We start from the raw sequence: 20,410 nt of genomic DNA, 5'->3' as shown, positions 1-20,410 counted from the left end.
TGCACAGACTCTGGGTGACAAGCCCAGGGAAGGATGGAGAAACAAGATCCTCCCACAATCCCCTCTGTTTCTGCCATCAGAGGGTCAAAGGGCAGGCCATGACTCCAAGCTGCCCCTGCATGGCCCCTGTGGAGGAGGTGGCTGGAGGGAGCCCAGCCTGGATAACCCACCATCCCCGGGTTATATATGGAGAAACAGGTGGTAACTCGCAAGGGTGGCTTGATCCATGTCCCTGCAGGGCCTGGGCCCCCACCACCTGGGGAGGATGGACTCCTGAACTTTCAGGTCACCATGACCCTCCAAGTGACCCCAAGCTCAGGCCCGAGGAAGCCTTGACCCCAGCTCAGCCCCCTGGGGGCCCTGCCTGGGGGCAGGCAGCCAGGGCAGTCGTGGCAGGAGGAGCCTGCTGACCGCCTGCCTACCCACCCCCTCCAGCTTCAATCAGAGCCACTCTGCTTTTATCTGTTTCCCGTAGAGAACTTCCGTGTAAGATTTTGTTTGAACAAAGCTTCCCTCCACTACAAACATTTTGCAAACCTCTGATCCAGCCCTGCCCCTCGTGTTTGGCAGCCGGCAGAGGTTTGCAGTCAGGTGGCCTGGGGCCAATGCCTATTTATAACACTCAGGAGCTGGCCGGAGGAGGGGGAGAGTCTCTTCCCCTCTCTGAGCCCCAGTTTCTCTGTCTTCAAAATGGAGAACTTTTCAGGACTTGTTCTGAGAATCTGAAACGTTGCGAGGAAGTTGTCTAGTGCCTGGTTGGCTGTCAGTGACCATAAGGAAATTCTTTTTAGTTTCCAACTGAGAAACCTGAGGGGTGTGCTGGGATGCCAGGCATCTGCAAGGGCACAGAGGCGCTGGCAGCAGCACCCCACCCCCAAGCCCCTCGGACTGGATACGGCCAAGCTAGCCCCCTGCTGCTCGGGCTGGTCCGCGCCCCCAGCCCCTCCAAGGACCAGAGCCCGCACAGCCCCCGTGTTTGTGCAGCCTCAGCCCTCAGAGAGCCTCGCTGGCCCTGACAAAGTGTGAGCGCTAACCAGGGCCGACAGGCCTTCTAGAGCAGCACCCGGAGCGGGGAGGAGGGGAGACAGGAGACGGCCAATAAGGCTGCACATTGTTCATGGAGCCCATGGCGGCCATTACTGCGGCTATTTAGCATTTAGATAACACTATATTTCCGCCGCAGGTTGGCTGCCCGGGCCTTCAGGGAGCAGCCAGGAGGGTGAGATGCTGGTTCCAAGTGAGGACGAAGAATGGGCTGGAGGCAGCCTCTCTGCCCTGAGCCTCACTCCAGCTCATTCATTCATTCAGTCAGTCAACAGAGAGTAGCAAAGCCCCTAGAACATTCCATCTCCTGCCCTGGGCACATGGAGGTTAGACCCACCCCCTGCCCTCCAGGAGGCCAGAGTCGAGAGAGAGAGAGAGAGAGAGAGAGAGAGAGAGAGAGAGAAAGAGAGAGAGAGAGAGAGAGAGACTCAGCCTGGAAAATGTGGTTCCTGCTGTTCCTGGCAAGGTTCCCCTCCCCCAACCACTGAGACAAGCACAAGTGCACACGCGCCCTCTGGGCCACCCCCTCAGCACTTTGGGGTAGTCCGGGGGCAAAACTCTCACCAAGGGGTGACTGTACTCAACTCTTGCTCAAGGTCGCTAGGATGGACATGGAGGGTGGTCCCTCCAGCCGTGCATGGGGGTTATATTGGCGTGTCCAGACCCCCTCACCCCACCACAGGGCCTCTGTGTTCTCCCCTTCCCTCTGCTGACGGCAGCAGTGGCGCCCACGGAGGCTGTGCGAGGCAGAATCATGGATGACGTGCATTTGACAAGCTTCTACGGGGGACTGGGCTGCAGGCCTCGACTGTGACCAAGGATGGGGATCAGTCTGTGGCCAGGGTTGCGGTCCAGCAAGCCGGGGTGAAACGGGTAAGTGTGATTTCGGGGGGAGGGCTCCAAGGAGCCCAGTCCTTCATGTCTGAGCACAGAAAGAATTCAGCCAGAGGCAAAGTGATGGATAAGAAGTGATTTATCAGAATAGGATGCTTGTGAGGCTTACAAATGGGCAGGCAAGCAAGGCACTGCCCCTAGTGCTTAGTGGGTTACATTTTTATGATCAAAGGAAGACAAGGGAGGAGAAGACCTTCTTTGTCTTTCTTGAGTAGATGTCACGTTTTCATAAATGATTTTTTTTTTTGGTTGTGTGCCCAGAGCATGTGCTGGGGGTCATTAATTTGATGGCACCACTGGGCAGGTGGTAGGACTTATTCTCCACTATTGTTTTATTGTTTTTAGGGCATAGTGCAAAGAGCATGTCCTAGGAATCAAAGAGCCTATTTTAGGGGTCATTAACTTACTGAGCTCACTGGGCAGGATGTAGGTCTCACGCTACCCTTGTTGTATTGTTTTGGGGCATGTCTTGTGCTTCCGTGGCATGATTTTGTTGCTAATCAAGTTAGTTTGATTTCGTTGCTAAGCAAGCCAGTCTGGCTTTGACGCTAAGCGACTTGCTCTGCTTTGTGAGTCAAGCAAACCCGCATTGTTTCAGGACCTTTCCAATACTTTCTTGAGTGACGATTAATCTTACTGGGGTCTCCCAAAGCCCCCTAAAGTTCCCTCTCTATCTACGATCCCCTAATGGGGTTTCTAAGCTGACTATGTGATTATCCTACTCAGTCCCTATCAGAGGATGGCCACTAGACTAGAAGCCCCATGACGGCCCAGACATTGTCCTGTTCACCACTGTTATTCTAGTGCACAGAACGATGCCTGGTGTTCAGTACATAAACATGGAATGAATGAATGATGTTAATCGAGGCTCATTGCATAGCTGGGGCCCTGGCTCAGAGTCAGTCTGTGTCCATAGATAAGTCAGTCCGAGAAGAGTACTGGAGCCTTTGTGCAGCAGGCATTGAGGCCAGAGGACTGAACAGAAACTAAAGGACCCACTTCGTGATTGAGCCACCATCTTGGTTTCTCCAGTCCTAGGTCCTACACCAGCTCCCAGACTCACTGACACCTCCAGCTTCTGAAGACCTACCACAACAGTACCCGTTATTCATGAGTCTTTGGCCCATCTAACACCATCACCACCACCACCATCATCTCCCTCCATCAGGTGTCTCCGGACCTGTAGTCCCAGCTGATCTGATTGTGCTGTGTTGTCAATACCTCCCTATCATTGTAAGAACAAGGCCAAATGCCTCGGTGTGGCACTCAGTGCCCACGCCTTGGTGTGGCATTCAAATGCCCTGCCCACCCCAGCTCAGGCTTCATGCTCCAGCAGGCGTGAACAGTGCATTTCCTGTGTTCCAGTGCACTTCCAAGCCATTGCACATGCGGATTCTCTTCTATAAAATGCCTTTTACTTCCTTAAAAATATGGCAAATAATTCTTTTTTTTTTAAACTTAGGATTAGTTTTAGGCCTTTTTTAAAATTTAATTTAATTTTTATTTATTTATTGGCTGCGTTGGGTCTTCGTTGCTTCGCGGGCTATCTCCAGTTGTGGCGTGCAGGGGCTACTCTTCATTGTGGTGTGCAGGCTTCTCATTGCTGTGGCTTTTTCTGTGGTGGAGCACAGGCTCTAGGCACGCGGGCTTCAGTAGCTGTGGCTCAGGGGCTTAGCTGCTCCACGGCATGTGGGATCTTCCCCAGACCAGGGCTGGAACCTGTGGCCCCTTGAATTGGCAGGCAGGGAAGTCCCGAATAATTGATTTTTTTAAAACAAGCATTTTCTTGAAGAGCTGACCACTTCAGTTTGATGCTCCTCCGTGATTGCCCTGGTCACACAAAGTATGGTCATTACCAATTATTTGTTTATCTTTCCTGCCCTTTTAAAATCTCGATATCCCCAGGATCCAGTCCCAGGCCTGGAACTGCACCATCACCATCACTATGGTCCCCACCATCACCATCACCACCATCGTCACCATCACCGCTAGCATCACAACTACCATCTCTACCGTCGCTGTTGTCACAACTAACATCCCTTAAGCACTTACTATGGGCCAGGCAGTGTACTAAGATACTCACACGATTTTCTTCACTAATCCTCATAACATCCCTGCCGACTGAAAAAAAAAATGCACAACCTAAAAGTTAAGAATTATGTTTTATATGGCGGACTTTCTGAGGACTTCAAGCCTAGGAGACAGGACTCGGATCACTCTGAGAGACTGCTCTGAAGAGACAAGGGGCAGTGGGGAGCCAGGATATATAGGAGTCTTTGCACCAAAGACCAGGCCATTAGAACATCAAAAGATTACTGTTAATTAAAAAAAAAACAAAAACAGATATCTCAAGTTAAGGAATTTAGCGCTTTTCTACCTATGGGAAGATGCAAGAGTGTAGGCTCACTGAAATCCTTCCTCTGATATGCATCTCAGCTATCTGGGGCCAGCATCCTGTGCTTTCTCATCCTGAGTCTCCTCAGGGTACGTCACCAGGGAGGCTGCAGTAGTTGACTGCTAGATGGCGGGCATCCTGTTTCTATCCTGAGTTCCCTCAGGGCTCACCTTCGGGGCAGCTGTAATGTGATAGGTTGATAGCTGAAACCTCCTTTGTTTACCGATATGCAGGCAAAATTTTTGGTTCACATTTCCATTGAAGAGGAAGGTACTCCAACATCATCTCCATTGTATGGATGAAGAGACTGGGGCTCAGAGAGATTCAGTAATGCCCAAGGATTCAAACTCAAGCTGTTTCTCCCTTTTTCAGATAGGGTAAGAGCCTGGATAATTCAAAATTCCTCATAATACATTATTTCTGTTTAACTTCAGGATGTCTTGAGAAGTCAACCACTCAAAAGGACCACTTATTTCTGTGGATTCCAGTACAGCCCCGAACACGACATCCCAGGATGTAAACCAGGTTGTAAACAGGGCTCTGTGTTGCCATCTGCTGCCCCACACCCCTCCCCACCCCTGGACTCAGGGTCAGCACCAGGCCAGTCAGCCTACAGACTCTGCCCAGAGTCTGGCTCTGCACAGCTGTGCCACGAGGCTCTCAGCCCTGGAAGGGTCAATTCCAGGCAGCAGCCAGCTGCTCAGACAGTGTGATGGATTCGCACAAAAAAGAAAACCTCCCACCCAGCCAGCCAGCACTTCTGCCTCCTCTGTCTCTCTCCCTCACCCTCTAGACTGGAGAGAGATGGGGAGAGTCCTTTCCAGGTGATGTCATCCTCCTGCCCAGCATCCCAGCATTGCCTGGGGTGGTCCTCTCCGTGTCCACAAGCCTGCCTGCCCATGACCCTACCCAAATGATGCTGAACACTGGTGCCGAATCAAATCTCAGAGACAGAGTTTTGGGTGAAGCAGAAGAGGAGAGATGTATTACTTTGGCAGGCAAAGAGGGAACACAGTAGGCTAGCGCCTCAAGAACTCTGCCCCTGCTCCCTGGGGAATAGGGAGAGGGTTTATAGTCTGGGCTCGTGGTCAGGGGTGTGCAATAAGGACCAAGGTAGTAACAGTCTTGCATTCTTCTGATGGGTTGATGGTGAGCTAAGCAGGAGTCAGTATCATCAACCTTCAGGTCCAGCTGGTCTGGGGTCTGCATGTTTGTGGGCAGCAGACCATCGTTCATCGTTAACTTCTCCCACCTGGAGGGGGTTTCAGCATGTGCACAGTAGCTCCAAGATATTGTTGTGTGTTGACTGGGAAACAGGACCCTGCCCCAAGGCTACTCTTGGCTGCTTATTTCTCCCTGGCCTCGCATCCCCTCCCTTCCCTCATTAACAACTGCTTGGATCTGCCCACTGGAACTCAGGGAAGGTCATAGAGGCTGAATGAAAGCTGTTTCCTGTAATCAAAGAAATGGGGGACACAGAAAGGGTTTGTGCCCAGGAGGCCCACAGGGCCCTGCTCAGTATCATAAATGCCAGGAAAAGCCTTTCCTCCAGTATTCTCCAAAACGCACAGACAGGAGGAGGGCCCTGCCAACAGCTCTCTCGCTTCACAATCACATCAGGAACCCCTTCACTGCCGACAGTGCTCTATAACCTGTAACTCACCACAAGGTGCATTTTCTCCAGAAACGCAAGGGTCAGGGGGGTCACTATGTCCCGCCCGCTCCCAGGATCAGATTGTATTATAGAAGCATCGCGATAAAGTTTCAGGCCCTTGTTCTTCCACTGATCCTGAGCCTTGAGCCGTATTGATAAGAAGAATAATTAAAAGTAGAAGCCGATATTAATTAAGCTCTTGCTTTGAGCTAGGCACTGTCCCAAGTACTTCCCAGCTATTAAATCCTCTCATTCACACACACGCCCAAGAACGAGGAACTCCCATAATCTCTATTTTACAGATGAGGAAACTGAGGCTCAGAGAGGCTAAGTCATGTGCTACAGGTCTCCCAATTAGAAGGCGGGAGCTCCAGGATTACTTTTACATACCTGGGGAGGGAGGGGGACATCCTTCCGTGGTTTCCTGTCTTCTGATAACATCCGCTCCCCGCCCCCACTCCCCCACCCCCTGCACCCCCCCACTCCCCAACCCCCTGCACCCCTCCCCCCACCATTGGTGAGGAGGAGCCGGCGCTGAGCATGCGTGGTACGCGCCACCCTCCTCCTCTTCTCTGCCAGCAGAGGGCGCTCTCCAGACTCAGTGGCAGGCCAGCTGGACCAAGCCACACCCTCCAGACCCCTTCATCAACAATCAGGGTGATGTCTGACCTCCTTCTGTCTGACTCAGGCATCTGTTTCTCATTTAGTTCCAAGTTTGGCACAGAGCGAGGTGTTATTTGCTGTCCTCCCTTAAACCCCAGTAATTATAAATACATAAATAAATCAATAGTGTCCACCCCTATTGGAATTCATCACCATCTAAATACATCCCCTTCTAAACATAAACAGTACCATTCTTCTACATCACATTTCATTTAATAACAAAAATAATAGTAATAAGAAAAATTGCTGCTATGTTTGCTGTCTGCAGTAGACCAGGTGCAGTGGCACCATTAATTATTACACTTAATTTCACAATCCCCACCCAAATAGACCTCAGTAGTCCCATTTTTTGCAAATGAAAAAAATTTCATCTCTAACAAGGTAGGTGGCTTTCCCAAGGACACACAGCTGGTGAGTGTTGGATTAGAATCTGTACAGGATTCAATAGTGTCTCCCCAATTTCATGTCCATCCAGTACCTCAGAATGTGGCCTTATTTATAAACAGGGTCTTTGTAGATGAATTAATAAAAGTAAGATCATACTGGATTGGGGTGGGCCCTAAATCCTGTTCTTATAAGGAGACAGAGATTTGCAGAGACACAGAGGAGCTACGGGGGGACCCAGCCATGTGATAGCAGAGACAGAGATCGGTGTGAGGGGCTAGGAGACCAGAATGTCAACGACTGCCGGCAACCACTAACAATCTCTGACAAGGAAGCCAAGAATCTTCCAGACAAGAAAGGATCCTCCCCTAGAGCCTTCAGAGGGAGCACGGCCCTGCAAACACCTTGATGTTGGACTTCTAAACTTCAGAACTGGGAGAGTAGAAATTTCTATTGCTTTAAGCCATCCATTTGTGGTACTTTGTTACAGCAGCCCTGGGAACCTAACACAGACGCTGAGAGTGGTTATTCTGATACCGCTCCCTAACAACCCCCTTCCCAAAATCATGGTCACACAAGTATTTACCGAGAGCCAGTGGGTGCCGGGCACCAAGGACATGGAGAAGATACAGCCCCTTGGTCAAGGGCTCACACACGATGACAACACAGTGGCCCCTTGTCCTAGTTAGTTGCTTTGGCTCCTGGTGGGGAGCAGAAGGGGAGAGGCTGTATGAACAAATCTTGCCTGTGAGTCTTGGCACCATCACTTCCTGGCTGTGTGGCCAATGGCAGATCACAGCCCACCTCCCTGAACCTCAGTATCTTCATCTGTAAGATGGAGGGGCTTATGCCAACCTGCCTCCTTCAAATAAACTAAGGGATGTAGAAACACATTAGAAACTCATACCCACACTTTTGAAATGCGAGCTAAACACAGCCTGGTTCATATTATTCTTCAGACGTTTCTGCATGTGGAAATATTTCATACTAAATTCAAAAGAGAAAGAGAAGGGGCATGGTGGAGGAGGACGCCAGGCAGCAAGGGTCTACACTGGAGCCGTGTTCTCCTCAGATGCCACTTCCTTTGGGAGCAGAGTCATCCCCAAAGGGCATCTTGAATTGCAAACAGCCAGAACCACAAAGGAAAGAGAAGGCCCCAGGGAAGAAGGCGCGTTTGGATCAGTCCCCAAGCCCCGCCATCGCCAGCTAGCCAATTTCGGTTCCTCCTGCTTCAGCTGCCAGCATCAGCCATGCCAGGGACTGAGCAGTAATCCTGAGATTTGTTAGAGGCAGCGTCTGATCTCTGCCAGTCAAGTAGAGGGGAAAAGAGACCCACAAGATCAAACAAGGCTCCTTTGAAAACCACTCTGTGCAGGAAAATCCTTAGCGTGCAGGCAGCAGAGTGACAGCCTGCAGGCTGCCTTGTGGTGGGAGCATTTTGCTTGCTGATGATGAGAGAATGGAGGGCATGGGGGTGCTGGGGGAGGTGGGGAGGTCCAGCTCGCAGAGAGGGCTTGGCAACGTCTGGCACCACTAATCCAGATCTAAGGAGAGCATTGCGCTTCAGAGCCTCTGGACCACACTGGGCAGCCCAGCCTCCAGGGTGAGCTGGGAGGATCTCTCAGAGGCCATGCTGCCCAGTCTGCTTGGAACCTCGTCAGGGCCTCCCTCATGGGAGTGTGACTTCACTCCCGAATCAGAGTCCAAGGAAAAGATGGATGTAGTTGACTCAGCCCCACAGGGACTCATGAAAACTAACCCCCAAGCAGGCCTGGCAAAAATCGTTCAGGTGATTTAATTCAATCCAGTTCAGCCACTATTTATTAAATAAACAGACAACTGAGCACAGAGGCTAAGAGCAGGGACTGCGAAGCCAGGCAGACTGGGTTTGAATCCCAGCTCTAATGCTTAAGCCAGTCACTTAGCCTCTCTGGGCCTCAGTTTTCCCATCTGTAAAATAGGGATAATAATAACACTTACCCCATAGGGCTGTCTGAGCATGAAATGCAGTAATGCTTGTAAAGCACTTAGAATCATTTCAGGCATACAGTAAGTGCTAAGGGCTGTCTAGGGGATTGGTAAATGAAGCAGTGTGGAGCAGTGGGATAAACAGAGGACCTGGACATCCTCCAACGTCCTCGCATACAGACAACTGGGACTGGAAAGAGGAAATGCCCCCTCCCTGGAGTCTGGCCCAGAGCATGGCACATAGGAGACAAACGCTGAGTGAATGACAGCACCTCTTCATTCAAATCATCCTCCCTTCTCTTACTCTTTATGTGACCTTGGGCATGTGACACAGTCTGTTCGAAGTGTCAGTTTCTTTGTGTAAAAGTATGTGTCTGAATATCCAATTCACAGGGCCGCTGGTGAGAACCGAATGCAAACACGCCCAGCGGGGTATCTGACAGTTCGTCCATGTTAAATAAATGTCATCTTGATTTTATTTCATTTCCTGGACTGTGCTCAGTTCTGCCCAAGGACCCATGGGGAACACAAGAGAAGGAGAAAATATATTCTCATTCTGAAGGAACTTTACATAAGGCAAAAAAGTAGGAAACTGTTCACGTAAAGGACAAACTACATTAGGTGTCAAAGCAGATGTTGCCTAGGACTTCAGAGAGCTCTGCATGGACCAGGGCAGTCTGGAGGGCCTCTGGGAGGAGGTGTTTGAAAGAGCCAGCCACCTCATTATCTGCCATGTGAACGGCCTCACGGACCGGGTTCCCGTTAGGCAAGGTTGGATCCGTATTGCGGGGAGGACATAAAAACGCTGCCTCGAGGTTTGAAAACCGCTGCCGGTGAGGGGAGGAAGCAAGCTCTGATCAATTCCCTTCAATCAAAGGATTGGGAATGGCAGCAGCACCAACCAGAGTGCTGGCAGCAGGCTAGACTGAGCGAGTGATGTTCAAAACCGCGCGCTTTGGGCCCAGACATTGATGTCGTTCCAGAAAATGCCCCTTGTGGATGCGAAGAAGAACAAAAGGATGGAGGAGATAGAAAATGCTCAGCTGGGAGAGACAACCCAGAGCCCAAATGAGCCAATTCCACGATGCCCCAGCTGGAAGGAAACCTGAGCATCCCCAGCTCATGAATGTCAAGGCTAGGCAACTCTCCAAGGTCATTCCATCCTGAACACACCTGTGTCCAGCACCCTCATCAATTAGGAAAGGACACTGGGGCCCAGGGAGTTTATGAGCACTGCCCAAGTACGTGGTGATGGACAAATGCCCAGCATCCAGTCCCCTCCCCCAGTTTCAACCCATGTGCAATTGACTCCAGGAATAGACATGTGACTGGGCTGACCAATCCAAGCCCTACAGCCCCCTGGACACAGTATTTCCTTCCAGGATAAGCTCACAATTTTAAATAACAAGATACAAGGTCTGAGACTTTGTTCAGTCTAGTAAGAGGACAGCACACAATCTTTCCTGCTCGCCTTGAACCTGGGAAGTGGATGTCTAGAGTTGCTGGCAGCCATGCTGCCATCCTGTGCACCCTAAGAATGAATAGCTGGAGAAAGAGGAAGTCCTGATGATATCTGTATTAGTTAGGGTAATGCTAGCTGCTGTAACAAATAAACCCCCAAATCTCTGCAGCTTAGCCCAATAAAAATTTATTTCTTGTTAGCATAATAGTCTGATGTAGGTCTTTCTGGTGACTCAGGATCCAGGATCCTTCTACCTTATGCCACACCTTCCCCTAGTGCCTTGGAGCTCTCTGCACTCAGCCCTTAAGGGAGGTTGGAATGGAGGACACACATCTGTTTCTTAAGCTCCTTGGTCTGGAAGTGACTCATACCACTTCCACTCTATTCCGTTGGTGGGAACCAGTCACATGACAACACCTGAATGCAAAGGAGTCTGAGAAATGTAGTTCCTGGCCAACAGCTGCTTCTTGGCAACCAGTCTGCACTAAGAAAGAGGCAGCCTGAACCTTGGGTGACCAGCTAGCCACCTCCACCTCTACATCATCGAGTACTTCCCTGAAGTGGCTCCTGAAGCCTGATCTTTTTTATTTATATAAGCTATTAAATTTTCTACTTCTACTTAAGCCAGTTTGGGCTGGATTTTCTGCTGTGAGTGCCGAAAGAGTCCTGATATGGACCAGAGTCCTGCCGTCCATTCACGTAGATCAGAAGAAAACCCAGTCTTTCCTTTCCCCAGTCCAGTGCCCATCCCATAATACCTTACAATCTCCCCTCAGCCAAGCTGCGTGGCCTAGCCCATCACCCTCGGAGTCAGTTAATAATGTAACCTTTCCCAGGGAAGAAGGGGACTGGCCCACCTGGAGAGCAGGGACCAGAGACGGCCTATCATGTTCTCAACTGTGAACCTGCATAAGAGAGGCACAAGAGAGAAGGGTCAGCAGAATCCCTTTTCTTGTGAAGGAACAGTTGCCCAAAAAGAAATGTAAAGGTGGTCAGCTTAAGGACAAAACTCCAGAATGAACACCAGGAACCTTGTTTACTATCAGCATCTAGGCTGGGGCTGAATATGGTGGTATTAAAATACCAATTATTTAACATTTCCCTTCCTTACAGAAGCTAATATTCTTTCCTGGAGTGTAGGCTGTACTTAGTGACTTGCTTCTAACATACAGAATATGGAGAAAATGACTTCCAAGGGAAGGCTATCAAAGGCAATGTGGTTTCCATCTTTCTCTCCCTTGGATCTCTTGCCAGGGGGGAAGCCAGGTGCCATGCTGTGAGGAAACCCAGGCAGCCCTATGAAGACATCCATGTGGTGAGGGGCTTCCTGCCAATAGCCATGCAAGTCAACCTTCTTAGAAGCAGATCCCCCCAGCCTAGGTCAAGCTACCAGATGACTATAGCTCTGTCCAACATCTTGAGGGCAACTTCATGAGAGACCCTGAATCAGAACCATCCAGGTGCTCCTGATTTCCTGCCCCATAGAAACTGTGAGACGATGAACGTCTGTTGTTTTAAATCACTAAGTTTGGGGTCATTTGTTACACAGCAACAGATAACTAATACAGCTGCATAAGGGGACAGTTGAAGTAAGGTTTTGTGCCTTGAGGACACTCAAGAGCCCACTGATAGATGTTGGCTGAGCCTAGGTAATTGCTATGGAGACTTATGGAAATGCAGGCCAACGTGCATATTCCTGCTCCTTATCAAAACAGGAGGCGATGACTCAGCTAAAAGTCAACGCAGACAAGAGAGTCTGGCTAAACCATGATAGATGATTTTGTTGTCATTAGACAAAGGGTCAGTTATCTGACCCAGGGTAAGCTCTTAAGTTGGACCACATGAAATAGCCAATATGCAAGCACTGTTTACTAAATCAAAATGACAGCTTCGTGTGATTCAACATGATCTTTCAACTCTCTGAGGCTCAGTTTCCTTTTCTGTGAAATAATGATAAGGATGCTCCTTGTGAGTAAGCTGATAATCAAAGTGACTTTGCAAACCACAAGTGGGCTGCCTCAGAGCACACAGGATTGCTCAGGATCATTCAGGGACCGTGGAGGGCCTTGCCAATGGCACGGAAATAAAGCTCATGGGACTTAGAGAATGAAAGTGAGACGTTGCCAGCCATTGGAGACTTGAGATCTGCCCTTGGTCTCCTAACACGAAACAGAGTTGGGACCTGAAGACTCCTGCTTCCATCTTCCCACCTGTATAATGGCAATGACACCTGCATGGTGCCCCTGTTGGCCCATGCTTGCCCTGCTGGCCCATCTCTGGAGGAAGAAAACAGAGAGGGCAGGAGGCTGTGTCCCTGCTGCTTCCCATTCATCCTTATCAGCGGGAGGAAGGGGGGCGGGGGTGGGCGGGGCCCGCATTGCTGACACAGGCCTCATCCCAGAGGCTGGATTTAGCAAGATTGTTCCAGAAAATGGTTCAATTCCCTCTGGTTTTTGTAGTACAAACAATTCCAGACAAGTCTTAGAGGGAAGGGAGAAAAAGAGTAATTTGTGTGGCATGAAAACGTGAAGCACAGAACATGGCCTTGCAAGGCATTTGCATTTCTAAAAAGAAAAGCTGAGACTGAGTGTGTCTGTCACCTAGTTATCTTGTTAACTCCCTCCTGGCCCAGGCAGAAGAGGCTCCAGTCTCCCATCCCCTGAGTTCAAGTACAGCATTGTCATTAAATCTGGAGGTGTCCTCATGCAGCCTCCTCCTTGGTCCTCAGTTACCCCTCCCTTCTGCAAAGTGAAGAGGTTGGACTGCATGGCCTCCAAGGGCCTTCGAGAAGTGACAGTCCCCCTATTAAGACTGCACCTCCATCCCCCCATCATGTGTTCCTGCAGAACCACTCACTAGAAAGAGTGGAGTGCATTTCCTCCCCCTTGGATTTGGCCATAGTCATGTGACTTGACTTGGCTGATGGGTTGTGGACAAGAGCAATCATGTGGCAATTCATGGACGAAGCCTCAATGGCATCGCATGTTTCTACTTGCTTCCTTGTACCCTGACAGTTGCTGCCCTTCAGCCCGAGCCCCAGTAGAACACATATGGGACAGACCTGGGCCCAACTTGCAGCCTGGAGCCCAGCCCACCTGACCTGCAAGTGGAAACAGAGCCATTGGACCTGCCCATCTTCTCAGCTGAACCAACAGCCTTGTGAACTTGGGAATAAATGCTTAGAGTTGCAATATGACTGAGTCTGGGGATAATTTGTTATGTGGCCCTATTGTGGCAATAGCTAGCACCTTAGTATTTATCAGTAGCAAGTTACCTGTGGCACCCCCAACTGATTGAGACATGCAATCTACCACCACTGCTGAAACCAAACCTTTGTTTGACAGTCTTTAGAGATGCTGAGTGATGGCTCATAGGGAGTTCCCAGTCTGATGGGAGAGGATAAAGACCCCTTTAAAATATCCAAGTCCACCAAGCAAACTTGAACTTAAATGACAGCCAGGCTTCCTGTCATCTCCCAGTTCTAGTACACTCCTACCCTGCCCCCTGGACCTCGACTTCCACGTTCATATCATCAGAAAGATGGGAGAAGAACTTGAAAAAGTTGATGGCTTGGCATATCAGTGGTAAAGTCCTTTCCCTGAGCCAGGGAAGACCTCACTATTTCCTGTGAATGTTCATGTCCATTAGGTGGTAGTCAGGCTGCAGGACAGTCCCCAGTGACCTTACCTCCTGGGATGCATGCCTCTGTGTGGTCCCCTTCCTCATTGTGCCAAGGCTGAAAGAACATGGCACTATTGATGACATGACACTTCCAAGAGTAGGTTACAAAAGACATTGCCTAGATCCCAGCAGGCTTTTGTGTAGAAATTGACAAGCTGATCCCCAAATTTATATGGACATGCAAAGGTGCTAGAACAGCCAAAACCATTCTAAAAAAGCACAGAGTTGAAGGATTTACACTTCATGATTTCAAAATTTAATATAAAGCCACAGTAAATAGGACAGTGTGGTATCAGCACAAAGATAGACATATAGATCAATGGAACACAATTAAAAGCCATGAAATGAATCTTTACATTTATAGTGACCTGATTTTCAACAAAGATTCTAAAATGCCAATGAAGAAATTATAAAAACCCTTTCAACAATTGGTGCTAGGACAGTTGATATCCACTTGCAAAAACAAAAAAATCAATTTAGATGTTTACCTTACACCATACCAAAAATTAACTCAAAATGTATCGTGGATCTAAATGTAAGAACTAAAACTATAAAACCATTAGAAAAAAATGTAGAAAAAAATCTTCATGACCTTGGGTCAGACAAAGAGTTCTTATATGTGACAGTAACAGCATGATCAATAAAAGAAAAAACTTAAGTTGGACTTCATCACAATTAAAAACTTTCACCCCAATAAAAAAAAAGAAAAAAAAAGAAAAAGAAAAACTTTCACCCTTTAGAAAAGACCACCAAGAGAATAAAAAGACAAACCACAGACTGGGAGAAAATATTTGTAAATCATACATCTGATAAGGACTTGTATTCAGAACATATGAAGAATTTTTATAACTTAACAATAGGATAAAAAGCCCAATGGGTAAAAGATCAGAATAGACATTTCATCAAAGAAGATATATGAATAGCTAACAAGCCCATGAGAAGATACCCAACACAATTAATCATTAGGGAAATGCAAATGAAAACTACGAGATACTGCTACATATCCACTAGAATGACTTTCATCAAAAAGACAGATAATACCAAGCACTGATGCGATACAGGGAAACTGGAACACTTGTGTATTACTGGTGGGAATTTAAAATGGTGCAGCCACCGTGGAAGACAGTTTGGTCATTTCTGATAAAAGACAAACATAAGTTTATCAGGACCCAGCAATTCAATCCTAGGAATCTACCCAAGAGAAATAAAAACCTACATCCACACAAAGACATGTATGTGAATTATTCATCACAGGCAAAAACTGAAAACAATTCAAATGTCCATCAACAGATGAATGGATAAACAAAATATGGTATATCCATACAACGGAATCCTCCTTGGCAATAAAAAAGAATGAACTCTTGATCCATGCAACAAAACAGATGAACCTCAAAAACATTTTGTGAGGTGAAAGAATCCAGGCAGAAAACAATACATATTCCATGATTCCATTTATATGAGAGGACTAAAAAAGGCAAGTGTAAACAGATAGAAGGCAGAATAGCTGTTGCCTAGGGCTGAGAGTGGAAACAGGTATTAACTGTAAAGGGGCATAAGTGAACTTTGGGGGATGATACAAATCCAGTTCTAAGACCATATTGTGGTGATGATTGCACAGCTCTGTAAATGTATTAAAACTATTATGGAGGGAAAGCATTGTGGCTTCATCTTGGTGGCTCTCTTGATCATTCGCTTTCCATTGCCATGTCATGAGCCTACGGAGAGGTCCAAGTCAGGAGGAAAGGAGGCCTCCTGGAACTGCATTTAATACATCATTGTAGAAGTGGGTCCTCCAGCCACAAGCAAGCCTTCAGATGGCCGCAGGCCCAGCTGACATATTGACTGTAAAGAAACCTCATGAGAGACCCTGAACCAGAGCCTCCCAGCTAAGCTGCAACTATTGATCGATCCCCCCAACCCTCAGAAACTGTGTGAAATAATAAATGTTTGCTGCTTTAAGCTACTAAATTTGGGGGTCATTTGTTATGCAGCCATAGGTAACTACTACACATTATCACACAGTGATCCACATAGCCCAGTTCTTGGTAGATATCTGCATCCCCATTGTAGAGGTACAGAGACTGAGCCTCAAGTGTCTGACCCAAGGTGATGCAGCTACCATGCGGTAGGGCTTAAACCAAGCCAGCCTGACTCCAGAGCTGCATTCTGGCACAACACCTCACTTAGCATCCTGAACCAGGCACCAGGAGAGACATCAGGAAGGAGGAAGAGTCAGATTCCTTTCCTGCAGGATCTGCCAGTCTGATGGGGAAGGCAGGGCAGCAGAGAAGGCCCTCTTAGCTGTGTTCAGTTACTGTCCCCCATCCTGTGGCTCCTTTCAGTACCACAGCTGCCAAACCCATTTCATTCTATTCCATGAAGAGCTCACCCGAGTAGGGGTTCCTGCCTCTCCCTCGAAGCGGAGAGCAGCAAAATTGGACAGTGATGTGTTGTCGTTCAAATATTTCAGCAGGAGCCGGGGTGAATTATGATGCCATCCCACTTTATTCAGTGTAGCATCTTTCATAAGAGCCGTGTCTCAGAAACACTTTGGAGAAGGAAATAATAAATAATGGCCCAAGGCGACAAAGCATGAGATGAAAAGCCCAGGGCTGGGGAGGGCTGGAGGAGGGGAAGCTCAGTCTTGAGAACTTGGCATGTCCAGGGAGATGAGCCCCAGCAAGCAGAGCCCCAGCCTTGAGTGTTGGGTTCCAGATGCTTCTGGGGCTTCCTGGAGAGGTGGCTACAGGATCCGCACACCCCTGCACTGGATATCTCTGCAGAAGACCACAGGGAAGGAGTCCTAAAGTACCTTCCATCTGAGGTGGGGCCCCCGGATGGGCTACTGTGGCTCTCACACATCCAAGCTCCCTCTACACAGAACTCTCCGTGGCTCCTGTCTCACTGAGAATCAAGGCCAAGGTCCTTACTCTGCCCCACAGAGCCCTCCACAATCTCACCCCCATCACTTCTCTGACGTTCTCTGACCTCTAAAACTCTTGCTTGTTCCACTCCATCCCCACTGATCTCCTTGCTGTTTTCTCAACATGCTGAGCACATGCCTGCCACAGGGCCTTTGCACTGACTACTCTCTCTGTGGGAACACCTTTCTTTCCACTGTCCATGCAGCCAACTCCCTCACCTCCTTCAACTCTTTGCTGAAATTTGCCTTCTTAGTTAAAATTGCCATTCTCCTCCTCACTCTGTATCTTCTTTGCTCTGTTCTCCACCCACCACTGTACCTCTCTTTCTCACGTGCTCTACTGTGCATGTATTATTATGATTATAATCTGTCTCCTATTGCTAGATTGTCAGCACCACAGAGGCAGTGCTTTTGTTCCCATAGGGTGCCTGACACAGCCTAGCTGCTCCTTGAACATTTGTTGGGTAAATGCAGGGATGCATCTGCAGAGCCTCAGGCTTATGGGTAACAGGTGAGCATTTACATACTCCTACCTGTGGACCCACCTGCAGTCCTGCACATTATGTACCCTCAGTGCAAATCCACTATACATCTCTGCCAGAGGTTTTGGAAAGAATGCTCTCTGACTTGGAAGACCATGTCCCCGAATGGGTCAGAAGCTGGGCTCTGGGCCCCAGCATACCTGGGTCTAATCCCAGCTCCACCACCTGCTGTTCTGTAACCTTGGGCAAGGCATGTCTTCTGTCTCTGCTTCCATGTCCTCATCCACAGAGAGCAAATAATACTACTACCACTCTATTAGATAGGAACTATTTATTATGTCCATTGTGCAAATGGGGAAACTGAGCGCGGCTGAAATAAGATCCTCAATTACAAAAATAACTCCCATCACTCAGGTATTTGCTGCATGTAGAAACTGAAACAGAGAGGATGCAGGAGGTAGAAGAAGCCTGGAGTGAAAACCTCAAAATACAGCAAGCAGGCTGAAGTAGAATCATGTTTGATTCAATTGCTGTACAATGGAAAGTAAATTTGCCTGGACAAAGCAAAGCAAGAGCCAATGCCAGCCACGTGAACTAAAAATAAACCTCCAACGTCAGTGCAGGAAGGTCTTAGAGATAATCAACCCACATTTCCACTTTCCAAAAGAGAAAGTGGGGTTCAGAGAGGGAAAGGCAATTACTGGCGATGACATACAAGATGAAAGTGTGAAAGCCGGGATTTGAACGGCTCTGTCTGACACCAAGGACCTTGTTCTTTTCGCTGCCTGGTTTCTGTTACATTCATTGGACAGACAGCCAGCTCTCGCCCAACTCCTGGGCCAGCCAGGTTTCCAGGACCAAGGGGATGCCAGGTCTCAGGAGACCGTGAAAATCCCTTATCCTTGGTCTGCACTGGAGGCATAGAACTGCTCACAGGGTCAGGAGAAGGGGTCTGTGGGGTACTAGGCAGGATGTCTGTGTGCCACCCGTGTGTCTGTCAGACTCACAGCTGCTGGAGGTGGGAGAGGGAGGCAGAGGCCAGGGGGCCTCCAGGAACACTTGGCTTGAGGCTGTTCAGGGACATTTTAATCTCACTTGTTCAGAGGCAGTGATTTCTAGTTGGGAGGTGAGGGAGGTGGTTCAGCATGGCCTGGGTTTAAAATAATTAAAGATGGCATGTCCCTCAGGGCCTAAGAGGAGATTTAGGACTGGGTCCTAGAGTGAGCTTTGCATGCCAACGGGAAGAGAAAATGAAGGGGCCTCTATCCTTCCCTTCTGTCTCCTTTCAACCAAACTGTTGTGTACCCAGCACCAGGCAGGGTAATGGGGGACCAAACCAGGCACTGGGGGCCCAAGGATGAGTAAGACGAGGCTAAGTACTCACGGAGCCCACATCCATCTAGAAATAGGGTGATCCCACGGCATTGGCGTCTGGACCTACGCAGCGGCAGCTCCCTCCAACTCAGTGGTTCTCAGCTGGGGTGATTTTATCCCTCAGGGGACATTTGGCAATGTCTGGTGACATTTTTTGGTTGTCATAACTTGTCAGGGGGCATGCTACTGGCATCTAGTGAAGCTAGGGATGCGGCCAAACATCCTACAAGGTGGTGGACTGCTCTACAATAAAGAATTACCCAGCCCCAAATGTCAACAGTGCCAAGGTTGGAAAACCCTGCTCTACACAAGGAGTTTTTTAAACCAGGAGTCCTGGGACCCTTAGAAGAGGCATGAATGTCCGTCCAGAAATCAAGCCTCCTCCCTGAAATCATAAGCAAAATTTGGGATCTGTGTATGTGTGAATTTTTCCAGAGTGATAGTCCTTTTAAAAAAGTCTCAGTCCAACCAAGTGGGGAAAGCGGGGAGGGTTGTGGGGGGAATGAATTGGGAGATTGGGATACCAAATTGTACACTCTAAATATATGCAGTTTATTGTAAAAAATAAAAAATTGAAAAAAAAAGTCTCGGTCCAGTTTTGAGGCCAAGCATGATGCGGAACGGTTCGACTGCTTAATGTGTGGTGCCCAGCACAGGGATGCACACAGTAAGTGCTTGGTACATACTGGTTTGGATGAATGGCAGGGAGTCTTTAATAAGACCCAGAAATAGTTTTCCTTTTCTCCACCCAAGTTCTGAACACATTGGAAAATGAGACAAAGAAGTAGCAGATGGAGGCCAACATGTCACCTTTGGTACAGATAAAGGCTAATTTGGAGAACAGAACATAGCTTTCTCTGAAAGCCAAATGGGCCTGCTCAATGAACCCCAGAATTAGGCAGACCAGCCCACCTTGTCACAGACAACTGAGTGAGGACAAACCACCCACCTCCCAGCCCCGTCACAGGAGCAAAGCCCACATCTAGACTAGCTTTGTCCAACAGAAATATAACACAAACCACAACCGTAATTCTAAGTTTTTAGGAGCCACAATAAAGACATAAAAAGAAACAAATGAAATTCATTTTGACACTTTGTTTAACCCAATATCTCCAAAATGTGATCATTTTAATATATAAGCAACATGAAAATTATTCATGAGATATTTTACATTCTTTTTCCATACTAAGTGTGCAAATTCCAGAGTGTATTTTACACTGACAGCACATCTCAGTTTGGACTAGCTACATTTCAAATGCTGATAACCTTATGTGGTGAGTGGCTGCCATATTGGATGGTGAAGGTCTTACAAGATCAGGGAATTATGCATGCTCTCTATGGACAAGACCCAAGCAGGAAGAAAAGGGGAAGGATGAGACTACCTAAGGCAAATTCAAAGATCAGATAAATACCTCCACCCTCCCTGGGACAGAATGGGGAGAGGCCAAGAGGTACATTAATTAAGCTACCTTCTCATGAAAGGAAA

The sequence above is a fragment of the Hippopotamus amphibius genome, chromosome 1 (assembly GCF_030028045.1).
Source record: "Hippopotamus amphibius kiboko isolate mHipAmp2 chromosome 1, mHipAmp2.hap2, whole genome shotgun sequence".
Lineage (NCBI taxonomy): Eukaryota > Metazoa > Chordata > Mammalia > Artiodactyla > Hippopotamidae > Hippopotamus > Hippopotamus amphibius.
This window is presented reverse-complemented; position numbering follows the sequence as displayed.